Raw genomic sequence first — 19,355 nt, forward strand, 5'->3', positions numbered from 1 at the left:
ACACAGTCCTCAAAACTAGAGAACTGCAAAGCAGTGTTTTAAAAGCTATGTTGTTAGAACATTTATTGATCAAAAGCATAATGAGAACTAATTGAAAGACACACACACACTTTTTACAGCAGTGAGCTCTTAAAAAACATTATTTCACCCACAATTTTAAGAATACTTAGTGTAGTTTTTTAATATAGTCTGAAATGCCTAAATAAGATTTAGATATGACAATGAAGTATATACTTAAAAAGTAAATGATATATATCATAACTACTTCTTCATACTGCTGTGTCAGTTTGGGTACAAGAAGAGACAGTTGAGGCATTGATGGACACCTATCCATGGGAAATTAAACTGAACTCAATAGAGTATTTCTCAGAAACCCATGTATAGTAGATCTACCAAGAAAGAAAGAAGGGGAAACTCCAAACTGAAAATATAAGGTACAGAGAAACATGGGCTCTCTCTGCCAGCTCCTGGCTGTATGAATTCAAATAATTTTCACTCAATTTAGGTTTGATAGTGCTTAGACAAGCTAATAACAGCCTAACATGTGGCATGATACAGATAAACCTTCAGAAGTGCAAACTCCTGAGTCAAACTGTGCTGTTACCTTGGTACCTCATTTTAGAAGTCCCATTTTAGGGTTGCATCATTTTGAGACATATTTTGAAAGTTTTTAAAAGTGTGCCTTTATGTATTATTGTTGTTACAAACTACAGCCCAGATCTGAAACAAGTACAGAGAAGCATCATTATGTATCATCACTGAATATTGTACTGCAAGCCCAGAATACCACACACTGTCAGTCACGGGGCTACCTAAGTTGTCTGCAATTGTACTGAGTACATCAGCAGAAGGCAGTTATTGGACTGACCATATTCCACATGAAGTCAGCTTAAAAGTGCCTATGAAGTGCCATAAGAAAATATAGTCATTAAAATATCAAGTGTTCAATTCTGTTTATTTTTCTGCCACTGCATTTTCATTAAAATTATTTATCTTTCCTTACTAGGAACCTGCCACATAGATACTAATGAATAATCAATAGGAATACTCTACCAGTGGCTTTTAAAGGTGCATTTTAAAAAGGAAGCCAAATGGTTCTATGTTATTTTGGTACTTAACAAACCAAAAAATATATGTATTATTTACTACAAGAGGCACAGCTTAAATAATTTGGTGTACTCAACAAACTGTTACAAATCTACAATAAATAAGCAAGTGCTCTGGGAAAGCTTTGAACTTTGAGATTTTATTCCTTTTAATGCATTTAGAGGCGTGCATTTTATGATGAAAAAAAAAAAAAAGAGGGAGATAACAGCATGGCAATCCAATTCATAAAGCAGAGCTATCTGTTTGGTTGCGTTCACTGTGAAATGCAAGAAGTTGAGCTTTGTATCTGAGTCCCTGTTGGATTGGTTACACTACATCCTCTCAGTTCTCTGCAGGCCAGCCTCCAGCAGTGCAACCAGCCCGTGAGGGTCCTGCACAGCTGTGAGCTCCCACTGACATTGGTGGGGCTCCACACAGGCACAGGGAGCCCGCCTACTGCCTGCACTGCAGGATTTGGGCAGAGCTACTCTCTTTCTCTATTACACTGGTCCAGACAGTGATGAAGTAAACAGCATTAATGTTTTAAAAAGGTAAAGAGCAAATACCAGCATCACTATAAACTAAGATGACAATTTTGGACACGTGCGTAATGAGTATAGGCATTGCTTTCTCAAGTAAAATTATTGCAAGGAGCTCTACTGTATAACATATGAGAGAGGCATATATAAATAATATTAAAATACGTTACTAGAGGATGCTATCCATTATTTTGTAGCACTTATACATTATAACATGCATTAGTTCTTACCATACTACTCAACACTGCCCAAAATAACTAAGGGAAAAATGTCTGCTAATCATTTACTGATTAGTAATAAATAATTTATAAGTGGCCATAAATTAAATGTGTGATTTTTACAATAAAAAAGTATTATTTAGGGCACAGATCTGATTATATTAATGTCAATTCTATACATTTGTTTAACAAAATTTATATATAGCTTAAGGTTAAGAATGGGGGAGAACTTTTAAGAGTGGAAATGAGATACACTAAGTGCTACTTCCCTAGAAAGAACTGTACAACATATTGCAGCATGCAACCCATATACACAGCTATAACCACAACTTTCCCTGTTGTCTCTGCTTCAACTGAGATCAGATCTTACACAGAAGTCAGTAAGACTTTTAACACTGCGTTCATGGGAGCAGAACCAGGTCCTTAGGGCAGGGATCCTCAGCTGGTACGAAGCATCCCATCTCAATCTGGAGTGTGCAGAGCCAGGGGTGGTTATTCCAGTTGTGCCTCCCAGGACAACAAGGTGTAAGCACTGCACATATCCAGGAAGAGACTAGCCCCCAAACCAACAGAAGCAAAGCTCTCTAATTGCTTAACCAATTTAATGAGCTTCTGTTGGGGAAGAAACTGTATCAATTTATTCATTCATTAGCACAGTGTCAGAGTTGCTTGCCTCCAAGTAGCCCACAACTTTGCAGAGAACAGCTTCAAATCAGAACTTCTGCTAGACTCTGCTTTAAATACAATGATGCCTTAATGGAAGGGTCCCAGTAACAGAGACTAACTACACTGAAAATTTTATGAACTAGCAGCCAAATCTGGCTTTGATCCCTGATGAATTATTTCCATGCTGGTAGTACTCAGTTTACTGTTACAAGATGGTTGAGTTTTAAAACATCTGAAACTAAAGGTGTGGCCAGCAGCAGCTTATGATCAATGCTGTCTCATACTGCATGCCAGTGTCCCCAGCTCTGTCCCTGAAGCTTGACGTGACCAGCTGCATGTACACTCCCAAAATGTGTCACAGTTAATCAAAAGTTAATTTCAAAGAATTAAAAAGTCTTTCACTGACAGTGAAAAGACTGTGCATATAAACCATTAACACTCAGCTTAAATATGGAAGTCTTGGGATGGCAGGAAAGTCTTTTATTTTAGGCTGAATATGTGTTTCTTTTTCACAGGTAACTTTCTTACATTTTTTCTTCATTCTGTTTTTCTCCATGCTCAAAATGATTGTTAGACAAAAGCACCCTTTTGTGACCAGCATCTGTTCAGCATACTAGTTCAGTTAAATATTGCCTGATAACTAATGAAGCTTATATGTTTTCTACAGGGTTTTCTTGAAGCAAACTTTGCTCTTCCTTGTACTTTGAATTTTTTAAGGATATTTCTCTTTCAAGGAAGCATTCTGGAACAAAACAAGACAGCATACTGTCTACACCGCCTTCTAGTGGCTTATCACAGCTTTAAATCTAGATGTCCCTTTTATTTTTAATCTACTAGTAGATAGCTAAATTAGGTGGCAGCGATACTGAATATGCTCGATAAAACTCACAAGTATAAACCAATCCATTTTTAAAATCTTTTTACTAAGCATTGCTCTCCCCAGTTTCTAGTAAGGGAAACTGAGGCAGGAAGCAAGAAGACTTTGCTGAGTGCTACCCAAATCCATAATGCTCTCCTTACATTTTGTTATGCTTTTTCAACCCCCTGTTGGTTACAGAATCAGGGTCAGAACTCAGTATAAAGACAGGTACCTGCACCTTGCTTACCGGTACAAAACAAATGCACGCAAGTAGTAGCAGATGGTATGCAGCTTTTTACATTCAAGTAAATCTTTCAGTAGACTTATTCACATGGCCCACAGATCCTATCTCCTACTGATAGAAAGCTACTGAAAACAATGAAGACCTCATACATGAAAAGGAACATCTTAAAAAACATGAACAAGTTTCTCGAGTAAGTGAAAGGACTGTGTGGCTCAGGGGAACGGTTATTGAATTTTAGAAAGCTTTAAATCTAAGAGGCCTTTTTAAATCCATCCCAGATTCACTGAGAATGAAAGCCATTACCATCGTATATGTGTTGAAGTATGTGAGATGAATTTGGCGTCTCAATCTAGTGTCTTTTGAGCAGTCATTCGGATCACAAAGTCACTATGACATCTTTCAGTAACTGGCATCCTTATTGATGGAATCAACAGGATTTAATGGCCATGGAGACTGAACTACCTTCGCTCACACTTCAGGCATATTGATGAGGCAGAAGGGATGTTTGTGCTGTCATTGACTATCCTGTTGCAGCCTGAAGATAAACAGTGGGATTTCAGTTTTCAAGGCTGTCAATCTGGCATTTTCCACAGGAAAGAAATTCACTGAAAACAAAGGGGAGGAACAGTCCAGCTTCAGCTTCAAACAATGTTAATAATGATGAATGGCTCATAAGACTGTTGTGAATATAATTCATGCTTATTTAAAATAAAAGGCTCATGCGAAGTTTTGAGTGTCCTGATTCTCAGTCCTTTTTAAAGGAACTGGATATACGAGGGGAATTAGACAGCACAAGAGTATACCATAACACTGTTTTGAAAATATACTGTACTGAAGCGATACAAATTCTGCATATAGCAGTTGGAAACCCAAGTGTAACATATTTTGGTGTGTCAGGCAGCTCAGGCAAAATAAGAAAGTAACCAGAATGCATGATGACTAAAATTACTTCCATATAGTGATGGCTTCAGTAAAATTAGTCATTATGGATGGGAAACACATTAATTTTTTATTTTTTTTTCTTGACAACTAGATTTCTAACTTGACAAGTTTATCTGGAAACTTGGTGAGATTTATTGTGACATTTCATAGTAACTCCATTTTACTTCATAGGAAAAATTCAAATGGCTGCCAAGATTTTGTAAAAAAAAAAAAATAAATGTATTTTTATAGGAAAAACTGCTGAGTGAATCTCAAAGTCTCAAAAGAGACTTCTACTCTTTTACTGAGTAAGCATGTGAAAGTCAGGGGTTTCATTTGAAAGGGTTAGAACTTAGGCAGACTCCTCTAATAGTCGAAATGGAAATGGAATATTATTCTTTAAGTGCTTGCTTTTGAGCAAGAAAATATTTAAGACTTTTCTCTTGAAACAAATGAAGAGAAGATTAACCACTGAATACATATATACAAATAAATATTTTTGATAAAATACTTGGAAGAAAATATCCACAGCCCCAGCTATCAAGTTGATATATATGCTAGGAATTCCGTAGACAGTTAGGAGATGGAAAAGGAAATAGCTACCCACCATTTCATTTTCTTTGTAGCTTTCTGGGACAGACAGTTTCAAAATATTTTTCTTTGCAATGCTGGGACCACCATTGCAAACAACAATGCCAAAGACTTCCAAAGGAATCGTTCCTTTCATGGGTACTTGCCTGGTCAAATACACCAGAGATCTCAAAGAAGGACATTTTGCAAGATGAGTGTTACAATCCTATCCCACAGGCTGAGGAAGTTTCTCTCATTTGTATGAGTTTCAAGCAGCCTTTACAATTCTGTGTGCTACACTGAATGAATTGCTGAACCTTTTGGTATGTTCCCGACATTCCAAATGAAGCCCTACTTCGTTCAGTCATTTCATCTCTGGGCTTGTGGTGCTATGGATAACTATATATGTCACCTGCACCTGATGAATCCATAGCCTGAAGTAAGTAAGAAGACACAGTTTCTATCACAACTAATAACTATTTTAGCAGTCAATCAATGTGTTACATATCTGTAAAGATATATAGGACAGTTTGTCAGTTGGATGACCTTTCTGTCACCCACTCATTGAGCTGCTGAATTTATCAGCCTGGAGGCTACACACTGGAGACTGCAACAATTCTTTCCTTGCATAAAGGTAGCCTAAGAGAAGAAGTCGCCTTTCATAAGCTAAATGATAAAATACCATTTTAACAGAAGCACATGTGAACACATTTGCTTGCCAGTCTCATCTTTTGCAATGCTCACACTTGAGATTGTGTTTTTCCCCCCTTTGTTTATTTTCATTGTTTTATTGTTGCTGTTGCTACTGTTTTTTTTAACCTCTAACATTAACTTCAGTCACTAGTTGTGGCTTATCAAATTGTATCTGGAGGAAACACTAATTAATTATAAAACAGAATATTCTCAAATTTAGCACATTTTAATCAAAGTTTCAACACAGTTAACAAATTTATTCCCTCTCTGCATTTGGTTCCACAATAACCATCATATTTTCTCAGTAAGCAAAGACAGAAGTTTTGGCCTTATTAATTGGAATTATTAGAACACCTGCATGAATTACAGGATTAAATTCCACAGAGTTTTCATTGTGCTATAAAGGATAAAAAGACATTAGTAGAAATTAATGGATAGTACAGCTCCAAATGATGAACTTTTTCAAAGGTCACTTTACGGTAGAGAGTAAAACCTGGATTTCATCACTTTGTTATCCTCTGATGTATGTCCTCCTTCTGGTGCAGCTAAGATACACAGGTCTGTTATCAGAGGAAAACAAACAGGAACAAGCTTACAGACGTCACTGACCATAAGACACAGTACAGGTCAAAAGTTCAGGTTTTGGTTCAATCTCACTCCCCAAAGAAAGTCAAAACATTCATCGTAACTTTGACCTTAATCTTTGATCCACACTAGTGAGGAAACTCTCCCCTTAACTGGAAGTTATTTTATAAGGCATTATGTTTATATGTAGTAATTGCATGTTATAAATAAGTGCATATGCAAATACAGAAATATACACTATATATACATGTATATGTATATATATATATATACACACACACACACACTCCTCACTGCTCCACTGCTGCTTGCTGGTCATTGATATGAGACAGCCTTCATCCGAAATCCTTACTTCTAAACAGAGCATCATACCAATTTATCTTCTCTCTAATAGCCTTAATCTCTCAAATGTTCCTTAAATCCTGTATGTAGTTTGATACTGGATTGACTGGTGTATGGCTGATAATGTACAATTAAAATATTGACAAAGAGGCTTACAAGCAATCCCGTTTTGTTTTTCAGAGACAAATTAGTAATATTTGGAGCAAGAACAGAAATCCTGTATTTCAGTTGGCTGCCTTCAGAAACTGCTACAGTAATTGCACATAAGTAAATTAGGGCTTATATTGTAAACATTAATAAAGTCTATACCATATTTGTGCTGACGAAGTGCAGTAACAGAGAACAATATCTACCTTTCCAGATTGCCAGTATTAAAAAAATGATAACAATATGTTTCCCTGGTAGGTTGTTCTCTGGAGATAAAGTTAAGAAATTATTCTTGTAATACTGCATAGGGCAGACAATATTTCTGCCCTAAACAACACAAGCCAATACACATGTATGTACAATATCCATGAAGATGAGGGAATGTCATTTACATCAGTAAAATTTTGGTGGCATTGCCAGGCTTTAAATGGGTGCATAATTAATGATCACAGTAATTAATAGAGGGCTGTCTACATGGACATATGTAACAAGATTCAAAGTCTTGGACCCATGCTCCAAGATGATGAGCCACAGCTCAAAGCAGTATTGTGTCAAATAAATAAGTCCAGTAATGCAGTAGGCAGCTAAAAAACAAGGCATGGTCTTTTCACACAACGCTACATAAGACCAGATGCCTGGTTTCTTTCTTACAGCTGTCTTACACTAGACTAGACAAAAGGCAAGGAGCTAGAAGTTTCTGCACACATTTCTATGACTACCATGACTGTAAACTATTACAACACAGTAACAGAGACAATGTTCACATACAGAACATTGTAGTTGCACAGATCTTCAAAGGGATCATAGTGAAGGAAAGAATAGGTCAAAATAAAATTATAAAAAAATTAATAAAAGTTAGGTAATCTTACATGTTCAAAGATGTTTAGCTGAAAAAAAAAAAAAAAATTTTTTTTTTTTTAAAAAGGCATCATTTAAGTTACCATACCCTATTTGCTTAACTCTAGTTATTACTTAAACTTTGCATGAATAAACACACAAGCTTGTACTTAATGAAGAAAACCGAACACATAAGAAATATGCTGTACTTTGGTAATTTCTGCTCCATGTTTCACTTTAAAAGGTCATGGGATTAAGTGCTTTTATCTCAGTTTGATTGGCTCTTTAGTTTTGAATTTTGGTTTATTGGACTATATTTGTATAATGTTTCTACTAAGGCACTATGAGGCTATTAGATATGTGGTGCCAAGAAATAGAAGCCATTCACTAGTATTAAGAAATACCACATAATTTGGAACTTATTTTTGCCTAATTTTAGAACACACTATATGTTAAGATTGTCTAAATAAACACAAAATATATTTCTTAGTATTTTTCTGCCACTACGTTGAGCAAACCAGTTTTCAACCCCTTTATTTTTAATGTATATTAAAATATTGTTTTAATTTATTATTTTATAATAAATAGTTTGTAATACTTTTACCTCTGCCTTAGAGGAGCCACACCTTTGCCTGGGCCTCCATGTGCAACAATATTTGCACAGTGCAAAAAAAAATTAACAGTCTAGCATGGAGTCTCATTTGTATTTTTTACTTCAGTATTTACTCTATATTTTTCTGTAAGAGAATTCATTCATATACATGTATATCCTCTGTCTAAAGTTCTATATGCATACTTGTGCACAGGTAGAAGCAGTGCTGCACAGGATTCTGGGAGCACTCTCTATTTCAATGTAGTTTATTAGCACATCCCACAGTACTTGTGAAACCTGAATTCTGAATTTAAGTGACCAAAACACTACATGGTGTAGTTTCATAGTTATACTTCCTACTTGGGAATCACAAAGGATATTCTATCTAAAGATACCCAACAGAGATGTAACTGAAATGATTGAGCTCCTTATTGGTTGAAAAGTTCCACCCTTGCACTTTCTGCCTTCATATTTGTTCAGCTCATAGAAGAGATCAATTAAGCATGGGACATGGCAGAATACCATCCTAATATAGTTGTTCTCTTTTGTAGGAAGTCCAGCAAACACACACACCGTGATGAAACTTGAGCTGATATTAAATGAACTGCTTAGAGACTTTGGGATTAAAGATCCAGAAATGGGGCCTTTACTTCATGCCTGCTTTGTCGCAGACAGTATTGGATCTGTGAGAAAAATCCATTGCAAAGCATTCAGTGCTAGCAAGCATAACCCAAGGAACGAAGGGTTGACACTGTAGCTGCTTCACTACTACCATCACCATTGCTACAGATGTCTATGTTCACAAAATGACCTTCATCTTAAAAACACGTCAATTTCCTAAGCATTTAAAGGGATTTCATTAGCTCATTTTATGCAGTATCATTCAATAATCTTCTTCATATCTCCCCCACAAACTACGTTACATATTGCTTACTGGAGCAACCTGGTTTAAGCTCATTCCATAGGCTTTAAACCTGACCATTCCCATCTGTGCTTACGACAGTTACACAACTTGAAAAGTATTTGTTTCTTGCTTCCTAAATACACACACACCTACAGACAGAGAGTGTGGGAGAGAGTTTAATGGTCTGCTCTAGGCTTTAGATTCATAGTCTATGGAACAATGAAGGGTAACAGGTGAAAAATAAGAAGCTACAGTTTTGAAAGGATAAATAAAACAGAAAAAAAAAAGTGCATTACATACATCAGTATGGAGATATATGGTAGAACAGTCATTTGGCATGCACCCTTAGTCTGCTGGATTTTATAGCTCCCACCTAGCCACTGCTCCTCATTGCTTTCAAACCAGACATCAGACTGGTCTAAAACAACACAACAGAACAGTCCTAAATGGATGTGAAATAATATAGGTCACCTGGGATCTGACACTGAATCCAGACTGAATTTAACTACTTGGGAGGACTTACTGATGGCAGTGCCACACAAAGCTAAGCCTAGCACATTTTGCAAGATTGGGCCTGTTGCCCTGAGTTTGGTGTTAACTACACATCTCAGTATTTTTGTTTGCTTGTTTTCATGCAATAAAGAACTGAAAATTGTAATCTTGAGGGGAAAAAAATGCAAGCCTTTCATTTATGTAAATTGGAAAATGATCTGAATTAAACAGACGTGTTCTTCCTTTATAGTTGCTAACATTCTACATGCCTGAAAACTTTATGCTTGAAGGTGTTTATCATAAATAGACATTTCTGAAGGTCCCTCAAGGCAGACAAGTGCACTTCTAGAGAATTAACATAGCTTTGTTTGAAAGTGTCCTAAATTTCTTTAATTTCAATGAGAAAAATTGTCAACTAACATGTAACGTCAATTTTCCACCAATCATACATAATGTAGTCTGTCAGTAATATCCATTCTTAATTCAAACTCATTTTATTTTCCTTTTTTAAAACAGAATTTCCGTTGCTATTTTCTGCTTCCAGAGACTATAAAATAAATAGAAAACAGGTAGACTCTGTTTAACCATAGGCAATCACATGGCCTTGGATGATGTTTTTGATAACTGTCGCTGTAGACAGCTGGCTCCAATACAAACTCAAATTGTAGTCTCTAAGGTTAAAGGTTAGAAGATCTCTTCACCTACAAGTCGATCTCCTCTAACCTGGACATTAGCTTTTCCTGGTATGGTTTAAGTGCTACATTTAAAACCTTTGTTTAATTAATTACCTCTGAAAAGAAATAAATTGATTTAAAGTTTGTAAACTATTTATATAGATATTTGAAGGTAGCTCCCAGTAAAATTTGTGCTCTCACACCACTATGTACTGCAGTAGCTGTACTGACATCAGTGAAGGTACTCTAGAAATTCATCAGTGTAACATAGGTCAGATGGTGGTCCCTGGGCTCTGTAAGCTGTTGACCTATTCAGAGAAAGGTCAGTTTGTTGTAGAAGACAGTTTATAAGTGGAAAAGAACCTAACACATTCTGATGCTAAGTGTTTTTGATCTGACCAGGGTATGGAATCAATCACACACACATGAGCTAACAGAAACACAGACATCTTGAAGTACATAGAAGTTGATCTGGTGTGAGCGATTTTGAAACCTCAGACACACATCATTAAAAGAATTTAATTTAGCCTCCTCTTCGTGATGCTTGAACAGAAACTTTATCAGTCTCTTAAAGCAGAAATTTCCACTCCCTAACATGTATGTTCTTACATATTTACCTCAGCTGATGGAGTTCAAGTAAATTTTGCAAGCACGTACATGTAAATGGACTCTCTTAACATGCGGATCTGAATTCTAAAACAATAACAAAAAATAAAACACAAAACAACTGTGATCGGAAACGAGCAAAATTACAACGCTCACTAACTTTTCTACATCAAATCCTATCCACGAAGAATTGTCCAAGTTTTGTCCGAGCTATGTTCTTTTCATCATTCCTTCAATGATTCTGTACACAAAATTAGTCACTGGGATTTTTTTCTGCTTTGGACAAGCTATTGTGAAATTTGGATATTTATTCCACATTTTTATAAAGCTGAACTGAACAAGCTGCCAGCATAACTCACACTATATTGATTCAATGCCAGTGCTAGTTAATGGAGAAGCCGATTCTCACTGAATCTATGACCTACTGATATCCCAAGGCAGTTTTTGTTTCAAATACCTCCAAACACACTGAATTATTTAGAGTGCAAAAATGTTACAAATGCTTGGTACATCTACAATATCTATACCTGTATACAGGTATAAATGTCTTTTGGTGCTTTCCTAAATACACGTATACATTGAAATCTGGCTGAATGCACCACAGCTATATAGCTTTAATAAATTTATAGATTGAAGCTAGAATGAACGATGTAAGAATACAGAAATATCGAGATAATTTTGGTTATTTAGCAATGAAGCAATGTCTTCCTTCTTTAAGGAAGACACAGACATGTAAGCACATATTTCTGCTGTGGAAGGTCCATTTGATTTCACACAATAAAGATTACAACTCAGAAACTTGTCACAGAACATCATTGTTAAATACACAGTAACCATATGTCCTTCGGTCTCTGTTTCAGATGAAATTACTTGCAGACTCATTGGGCCAAATCACTTCAAGTGTTATTTGATTAACTGTAATAGAGTTACACCAGTGACAAATTTGGTCTTTGTTACTCTATTGCCCTAAGGTTGCAATTTACCGATCCTTTTTGTGTCATTAAACACTATTTTCAGAGTACACTATGGTATAGAGTATTTGTTTGCAGATAAGCAGCCTAATTTTTTGTGTGTTATGTATAAAATCCAAGTCTTCCTTAGATATTCAAATAAAGCTTTAAAAGCATTGACCAGGACAATTTTTATAAATATTTTCCAGCTGCCCCATGGATATCGACACGCATATGTTCCAACATTAAGAAATGATAAGAGACTTAAGAACAGATATACTGTGAGAAGGTATCTTCTTAAATTCTTTATTCAATCAGGTGTGAAACAGTATAATATTTTAAAAGGACACATTTGGTAGCATGAAAGACAAGTGCAGTGAGGCTTGAGCTTACTAAATTCATTGCATTCTTCAACCTTAGAGCTGCAAATAGATTATTTTTTAACCTCTCAAGAGGATGGCAGGTATTCTGTAAGCAACTGGCATTGTGAAGCAATTTAAATCTTCTCTATTTGTTAGCTGGTTTAGTGATTGCTAAACTGTATGGGTTAAATTTCTTATAGGCTTTTTGTTTTTTGTTAATTCACCCAGTAATTTTTAAGCTAACAGTTTGAGTTTCCAAATCCAATAAAGACAATGCTACACTCCTAAAAACGGCTTTGAAAGCACAGCTTTAGGAAAGCCACAAGCTTCATTTTTGAAGCAGAGTTTCTGGAGTAAGGTAAAATATCTGTGGTAAAATACAGACATAACTGTTGCTTTGTGAACTTCAGTCCTGCCAAACTACTATGAAATTAGTTGCATGGAACAAGAAGAGCTAGAAGTATTGTTCAGAGTCATAGGCTTCTATTAATTACCTTTATGAAACAGACTCCATTTATTTTGAAAATTGCATAAACCTTTTATCATTTCAATCTCACAACACTTTACTATTAAAGTTACTAAATTTCCTGAAGTCCTAAACTTTGTCTGCATTATTAATTGATGTATATCACTTATCTTCCTTTGAAACTTGCACTTAGTACACAGACAGATGGATGCACTGAAGCGTGATATTAATCAAAAAGAAATCCAAAAATATGCTGAAGCATACATGCATCTTAGGCCAACCACATACTTGAGTGCGCATTTCCAATCTGGGCAGAGAGTTAGGAATCCCCTCAGTTTTGCATAGAAAACTACACACATTTTCATGCTGATAGAACACTTGACATGGTATTTATCAGCAAGGAAGCATCCTTCATCTAGTCTACCAATGTGGCTTGTTCTGATGCTGCCGGTTTTGATGCCCAAAAGGCTGTTGCCTCCATATGCCCACTTGTAACTGCCACAACAAAATCTCTGCTGTGAAGATACAGAAAGAGAGAGCACAATACCAAGCTTCACACATGAAGAGAAACGAAGTTGTCGCTGTGCGAAGCACGGAAACACTGGTTCAGAAGGTTGCTATTTCACACTGTAACCAGTCTTAGGCTCTGGTAAAACACATGGGAATTATAAAAATGTAAACATGTATGCTGGCGCATGTTCTGTGGCATGCTATTCTGCACATAATATTTTCTCAAAATCATTGTTTAGAATGAGATTCTCCTCCTAGTTTCTTTCTACTACATGACCAAGGATTTTTAAATGCATATTTCTCTGACAGTATAAATTGTGATAGATTTCAGAATTCACTTCTTACAGTGTAGCTCCAAGCTTTTCTTGCACTTGATTTGTATTTTGTGTCTTAGTGGATAACACAAAAATGCAAGCTATGAGTTTTATGCAGATTCTTTTTACACAGAACTCCATATTCAAAACCAAAATTACATATAAACAGTATTTGCCAGAGCAGTCAAATCACTGTCCAAATAATAACTAAAAGAATGATATTTTCAAGAGTATAGGACAAATTAATATAAAGAGCATTACGAATCCTTTGAAGCACAACAAAAGGAGCCATGGTTAAAATTTTAACAAGTTAGAATCATTAGCTAAACAAATTCTGACAGCGCAGCCTTGCTCTTCCAGTCACACATGCTCAGAACAAAGGCTTGATATGTGAGGCAACTTTAATAGGTCCCTCTGCACATGACTAATTTTTCCTCAAACAGTCATTTTTTATTTCATATTTTACTCTGGATCCTGGAATGCCATATTCTATTAATCTGTGTCACTCATAAGTATTGTTAAAAGAACAGACTAGCATTGAGAGAAGTGCATCTCATCATTATCATACGTATGTGGGATGACAAAGGAATGTGTTAAAAAGTAACAATTATTAAAAGTAGAACAAGCTATTTTATAACCCGTTTTCCACTAAACTACATTCCAAAGCTGCACATGGACAAACGGCAATGGCACGAATTTGTCCAAAAAACATCCTGGTTTGCATTCACACCCTCGGTAACATGGAAACACTTCCCCAAGGAACAGACAGTCCAAATTCAGTTATATACAGTGTCCCACAGAGGAAATAAAACCAAACAGACAATTTAAGTAATTATATCTCACCTGTTAACCAACCTACCCCAAGCAAAACAAAACATTATCACAAAAATAAAATAGCCTCATTTGGCAAAGAGAATGAGTGGGAAGGAGGGTATCTGATCTAACAGAAAGGTACTTCACAGCTTACAACCACTGGATGTACATATTTTTTAATTTTGTACTTATCTGATAATGACCTCAGTGAACAACCTCATACTGCAGCTTTCTTGTCTGTACTTTGCAGAATTATCTGTTCCTAATTTCCAGCTTTACTTCTTGACTTTTGAGAACCAGTTTTAGTCTGAAGAGTGGCCAGATTTCTCTCACTAATTGTAAAGGTGTAGATAGGCACTGAAAATGCCACTGACAACTTTCCTTTTAATTGATTTAAATTAGGAGTCTCCAACTTTCAAACTGTTTACTAATTAAGTGCTATACAAATGATGGCCCTGAATGAAGATGTTTGAAAGCTGAATGTTTCCAAATAGTAATGTAGCAGAAAATTATCTGATTTTAAGACATCAAAATAGTGATGATATGATAATCCAAACAGGTCAGAGACATACTTGCAATGAAAATAAACTAGCCTAAATTGTGCTGCATGATAAAATGTCTTTTACATTGCAGTTGCTTCTCATGATGCATTTATCAAACTCATTTTTAAGTGTCTGTGGGCAAGACACGCTGGAGGACTCTGAGCTTTCACACATACTCTATTATATAGAGACCCCATGAATTCCTATTCCTCCCTCCACCAATTTATTCAGCTCAATCTGTGGTCAAAAAAGGGATAAACTGTTACCTATGAACTACTACAGAACCAAACAGAACTTGAACCATCTGTTCTTTTTTCCATCATCTAGGTAAACAGATCTGAAAGCCACTGAAAATACACAGCGGAGTCTATCCTACCCTCTGAGAAAGGTGGCAACAGGCAGTGAGAAGCAAAGAAGACCATCAGATACTGCTAAATTATTATAGAGATTTTAGTCCCCACATAGTCAATGATAAAAGCAAGGGGAAAAAAAAAATGTTCTTAAAGTTTGACACACTTCTACTGACAAAATTTGCACAAATCAAACAGCGCAATTATACTTAAGTGATCCTTACAAGCGAACCATTACTCTATCAATCTGATTTTGGAAGAATGATTTCCCAGACCCAAATCTGCCAAACAATACAGTGCTGAGCTTGTGAGTAGAATATATAAACCAGGCCTCTCAGAAATGCGGTATTGTGACAGATATAAAGGCTATAAAGTCAATCAAAGTCCAATTCTTTGACACTTGTGACTTCTAACCTAGAATTAGAAATGAACAAATATTTTAAGCTCAAGCTGTATTTGGATCTGGCAGGCATTCAGTTCTGGTCCACTATCTGTTTATTACTTTCAGGTCGGAAGATGGGAGAATTAATTTCAAATAAGAAAGTATTGTTTACATCACAGTCTTCCATTTTTTAAGAAACAGCATTTTGTGGTGTGTGTGTGTGTGTGTGTGTGAAATGCAAGATTTTAAAATAAATTTCAGTCTTCCTGCCATCACCTCAGAGGCTCTACATAACTCTGCTCCTCCCTTTTCATTTGATTTAGTCTATTCTCCCATCACCTTTCACCTATATCACTTCAAAAACAATGATCAAATGTCCACTTCTCCCAGAGCCACCTCCACATTCTTACCTTCCTTTTCTTTCAAAGAATACATTTCAGGAGCCAGTGTTGTGGTTTAACCTGGCAGGCAGCTCAGCACTACCCAGCCGCTTGCTCGCTCTCCCCAGGTGAGATGGGAGAGAGAATAGGAAAGGTAAAAGTGTAAGAACTCATGGGCTGAGAGAAAGACAGCTTACTAGGTAAAGCACAAGCTGTGTGCAAAAGCAAAGCAAACCAAGGAATTAATTCACTGCTTCCCATCAGCAGGCAGGTGTTCAGCCATGTCCAGGAAAGCGGGGCTCATCATGTGCTATGGTTTCTTGGGAAGAAAAATGCCATCTCTCCAAACGTTCCTCCCTTCTGCTTTTTACCCCAGCTTTTATTGCTGAGTATGACACTAAATGGCATGAGACATCCCTTTGGCCAGCCTGGGTCACCCATCCCAGTTGTGTCCCCCCCCAGCTGCCAGGGCACCCCCACACTTCCTGCTGGCAGGGCAGCACAAGAGGCAGGGAAGTCCTTGGCTCTGTGCAAGCACTGCTCTGCAACTAAAAACATCACTGTGTTATCGCCACTATTTTCACCAAAAATACAAAACACAGTATCATATGAGCCTCGATGAAGAAAATGAACTCTATCCCAGACAAAACCATGACAGCTAGTTTACCGGTACTACTGTCACACTTACATTCAAACTGAAGGGTCATTTTTTCTTGCATTCACCCTGAAGTTATTGCACAAATTGTTCAGAATCCTTCATTTCATCCATTTATCTCATCAGTTCTTTCAAATTTCATTAAGCTAGGCATTGTTTTCACTCATGCACAGTCAAGTTGCTTTGATTGGAATAACATTTCCTGAGGGAAGTGATTCCTATTTCACTTAATATTATATATTACCTTTAAAAACAACAAGAAGACAGATTGGAGCTTAAGATAAATGATGGAGCTGCTCATATTTACAGAAGCTAGCTTACTTAGTCCTAACAGCATAGAGGTGTTGACAATATAGGCAGCAGTTTGTAAAAGTAAGACTGGAATGAAATCACTGTGATTTATTCTAGTACTGTTCTCTGTTCTGTGTCCATATGTCTGGAAGTTACAGATACAAATTCTTTTATCAAAGAAAAGGAAAACACAACACGAATTCGTTAGCATTTCCATGACTGAAAGACTGTTCTCAGACCTACTGTTATCTGGAGATAATAGGGTATCACTGTGATTGAAAGAGAGTCCCACAGATACTGCTAAATGTAAGTAGGTATAACTTCCGTACCCAGGGTTCAGTAAGTAACCAATACAACATGAAACTTCACAGGAGTACCTGAAACATCTCTAGTTGAAGTTTCTTTAACGAACTCCAAAGCATGGATTCTAGGTGTTTTAAGGAAGCTTGACAATCAAAACCTAATGTTTACCATCTTACTCTCAATGAAACATTCCTCCACTGCTTGATGAAAAATCTTTTCAAGCTGTTGCACCAAATAGCTGACAGTAATTACATTTACACCATTTTCTTTATCCCATTTTCTCACTCTAGGCATCTGTGTGCCATGCAGCTTCAAGAGGCAAACAGAAAAAAGCTCTGCAACCTCTTTGACAAAGAATATTTTTGGCAAACACGCTGCACTAACATGAAGTGTCAGGATATCAAAGACTCCCTGAGGAGTTCAGCAAACATATCTAAAGAAATCCAAAGGAGCGATTATGAGTCCTTTTCAAGACCGCTAGACCTTTCTTCAGAAAACTGAAGCCTGAATAAAGAGTCAGTTGCTTATCCTGAATGACCTTCTTGATAAGGAAATAAAGTGGAATGAGGATTAAAAGATGTTGAAGTTAAAAATAATTCTGTACAACCTGTGATAATATTTCCATGTGTAATTAGTATTTAAAAATAGAGCAGTCGGTTAAGATATTTAACTATTTCATATATATATATATATATATATATATATATTTAAGAAACATTAATGTTTCTTCATCATCCAGGCATATGCATAGTAGTAAAATGTTGATCAAATTAATTCCTTAAGATTTATCTATCGAGACAAATCTGAATGTTTTCAAAATCATATATAATTATATGGAATCCTTAACAATCACTAATCTGAATATGGCTAAGAGCCATAGGTTGTCTGTTAATAAACTCCTTCTGCCATTTCTTAAGTCAAGTAGAATATGAATTGGTTTTGCTTAACTGGTATTAATTAGCACTCAGTGGACGTTTTCATAGTTATATGGAGTGCCATCACCTGATACTTTTTCTTAATGCTTTCTACTCTAGCACAGAAATGGAAAGTTAAAAAAAAAAGTTTCAAATTAATTTAACGAATACAGAATTTCACAGCAATTAGCAGATACTTTCAAAATATTTATGCTTTCAGGAGCATTTATGTCTTCACTGGTGACTGTTTTTGTGTATCATTTACACTCGTGAGTTCTTTTTAAAACTTTCTGTTCAATAAAACCCAATACTAAGTATTGCCAGAAAGACCAGAAGGTAGCATCTATTTGGACACCAGAAGTGGTAGAGCATTTTCCATCAAGTATTTATTGCAAAAACGTGGTTTCCACAAAATGTATAATAATAATAATAACAACAACAACAATAAATTACTTGACAATGTGTTAGTTCCATTACATTTCTCTCCAAAACCACTTTGCTCTAATTAACTGAGTTGCAATTCCTGAGTTATAGATCATCAGGGATGAAACCTGGCTATGTGCTGAATGTCAGCTACTCAGTTCCACGGGACAATTACTGCATGACAGTCACATAAGAACCTCAAACCTGAATGCAGTTTACTACTTAGACATATAAGAATGCTTTGTTGTGACCTTAAATATTGAAAACAAACATCCATTGAGGAATGATTTTCATCATACTTCATCGGTGAAAAGCTGTGGCATAAATCATAGTCTCAGTCTGGGTTTAAAAGAACATCAAAATACTGAAAGTAAGCAAACCCTCTAAGTCCACATCCACAAATCTTGCCAGCACCCTGACTTCTCCCTCCACGTTCAGAATATTCTCCTGACAAAATCTAATTCTTTGCAAATTTTGGCAGCCCTATTTTTACCTTTCATTCCATATGATTATTACTTCCCAGCTGATATGAGACTTTTCCCAAGAAGCCTAACATCTTTTAAGACCTTAAAAAAAGTTTGGTGGATTGTTTCCAATTTATCCAAAGACTGCCAATTTTCATAAAGGCTAATTTTAGGTATGGGAGTCAATCCAAATTCACTCACTAGAGAATTGAGTGCATATCTACAATGAACACAACTTCAGGAAGAAAAATGATATCATTC

This window comes from Anas acuta, chromosome 10 (genome assembly GCF_963932015.1).
Source record: "Anas acuta chromosome 10, bAnaAcu1.1, whole genome shotgun sequence".
Classification (NCBI taxonomy): domain Eukaryota; kingdom Metazoa; phylum Chordata; class Aves; order Anseriformes; family Anatidae; genus Anas; species Anas acuta.